The following is a 2,500-nucleotide window of genomic DNA, read 5'->3' as shown; positions in this document are numbered from 1 at the left end:
CCGCCAAAAGCCATCCTCGACATACCCGTGCATTGAGAAGGTTTGGTGGCCGTACTCCCAACACAAAAGCATACCGAAGACAACCCCAAGCAAAAGTTCACTTGAAGCCAACCCATCGTCGCCCACAACTAGTGGGTGAATGGTGTGCTTCCCGGGGTTGGCATAGACATTCCCTCGCATGCAAAAGATTGTCGATGCGAAAGATTGTCTATGCCAAACCCGGGAAGCACACCATTCACACACTCCCGACCGGTGTGGTGTGGCGGTGATTGGATAGTTACAGATTGAGCACTTGCCAAGGATCAAAATGTGTCATTTAGAAGAAACATTTTCAAAAAGTTTTTAAAATCTTGTGGGTTTGCAACTCATAAGAGCGTCACTTTCAACGTCCCCGGTATTGGATTGAGTTTCTAAAAACAACCGTGCACACCGAGGTTAAACTTTACCGGCTCCACTCCGACTCGCCGCTCGCCCACAATTTGTTTGCAACGAAACATTTGTTTTTAATTTTGTTGGTTTAAATCTTGTTGGTTTGAAATTGTTTTGAAAAGGTTCTTTAAATCTAGTGGGTTTGCAACTCATAAGAGCGTCACTTTCAACGTCCCCGGTATTGGATTGAGTTTCTAAAAACAACCGTGCACACCGAGGTTAAACTTTACCGGCTCCGCTCCGACTCGCCGCTCGCCCACTAGTCCGAAGGCAACAAAACATTTGTTTTTCATTTTGATGAAAATTTCTGTTTTTAAATCTTGTTGGTTTGAAATTTTTTTGAAAAGGTTCTTTAAATCTTGCGGGTTTGCAACTCATAAGAGCGTCACTTTCAACGTCCCCGGCATTGGATTGAGTTTCTAAAAACAACCATGCACACCGAGGTTAAACTTTACCGGCTCCACTCCGACTCACCGCTCGCCCACAAATCCGAAGGCAACAAAACATTTGTTTTTAATTTTGATGAATTTTTTTGAAAACATTGGCTTGGCAAGCCCCAATCCGCGACTATCCACCCACCGCCACCCCACACGGGTGGTTGTTGTTGCGAAATGAGGTTGTGGTCGACATGCCCGCGCATTTGAGAAGGAGTTCCTAGCACTCCATGCTCTTCCATGCCAAAAAAAAGCCTAGACAACCCCATTTCGCAACTTTCCACGCCTTTTTTTTTCCCCCTCACCCATGGCGGCGGCGTGGTGGCGGCGGCCGGATTCCGGCCACCACCGCCATGGGTGGCAGCCCCCCGACCCCGACACCAAACCCATAATACCGAGGCAACATATCGAGGCAACATGACATGGGTGTGGCGTGGGGGAAGGGGGCTGCAGCTAGGAGGGCATGGGCTGCCATGCATATGCAGGCAACACACACCCCCCTATATAGCATTTTATGCATTTAGCCCTTTGACAGGAAGAGACATCACCTATGCGCGAGGAGTCATAATGGGCTCTAAATAATTCAATACAAGGTATTTGGACGTGATTTTTTGCAGGGATACTAAGAAACATGCAATCTCTGATGGGAAAAAGTTTCATAAATATTTGAAGTCGGGAAGTATTTTTTATTATTTTTAGAAGTCGTAAAATTGAAAAAATCATTAAAACAAATCCGGGAGGAATTTTTTAGTTTTGTAACTTGGAGAAGGTCCTAAAAATCATAGACTACTTATGGGGAGCTTATTGTGCGAGGAAATTTCAATAAAAATGGGGTTTGACAAGGTTTGAAAAATTCTGTCGACATTTGAAAAAATCTGGAACTAGGCTGCCGGCATGCTGCGCACATGCTGCGCGCATGCTGCGCGAAGGCTGCGCGCAGGCCACGGCAGGACAAGTTTCGCTAGCCTCACTGTCGACCGAATGCGCAAGCTGCGCGCACGCTGCGCACAGGCTGCGCGCACGCTGCGCAAGCTGCGCGCACGCCATGGCAAGACAAATTTCGCTAGCCTCACTGTCGACAGAGTCAGCACGCTGCGCGCACGCCATGGCAGGAGAAGTTTCGCTAGCCTCGCTGTCGACAGAATCAGCACGCTGCGCGCAAGCTGTGCGCGCGCATGGCATGGCAAGTTTCGAAAAATTCTGTCGACAGGCTCCCGAGCGCGCACGCTGCCGACATGTTGTGCGCACGCTGCCGGCATGCTGTGCACACGCTGCGCGCAAGCTGTGCGCGCGCATGGCATGGCAAGTTTCGAAAAATTCTGTCGACAGGCTGCCAAGCGCGCACGCTGCGCACACGCTGCCGGCATGCTGTGCGCACGCTGCCGGCATGCTGTGCACACGCTGCGCGCAAGCTGTGCGCGCGCATGGCATGGCAAGTTTCGAAAAATTCTGTCGACAGGCTCCCAAGCGCGCACGCTGCGCACACGCTGCCGGCATGCTGCGCGCACGCTGCCGGCATGCTGTGCGCACGCTGTGCGCGCGCATGGCATTGCAAGTTTCGAAAAATTCTGCGGCCAGGCTCCCAAGCGCGCACGCTGCGCGCGCGCATGGCAGGACAAGTTTCGAAAATTTCTGTC

This window comes from Prunus avium, unplaced genomic scaffold (genome assembly GCF_965620075.1).
Source record: "Prunus avium unplaced genomic scaffold, drPruAviu1.hap1.1 HAP1_SCAFFOLD_20, whole genome shotgun sequence".
NCBI lineage: Eukaryota > Viridiplantae > Streptophyta > Magnoliopsida > Rosales > Rosaceae > Prunus > Prunus avium.
The sequence above is the reverse complement of the archived record's forward strand: the minus strand, read 5'-3'. Positions refer to the sequence as shown.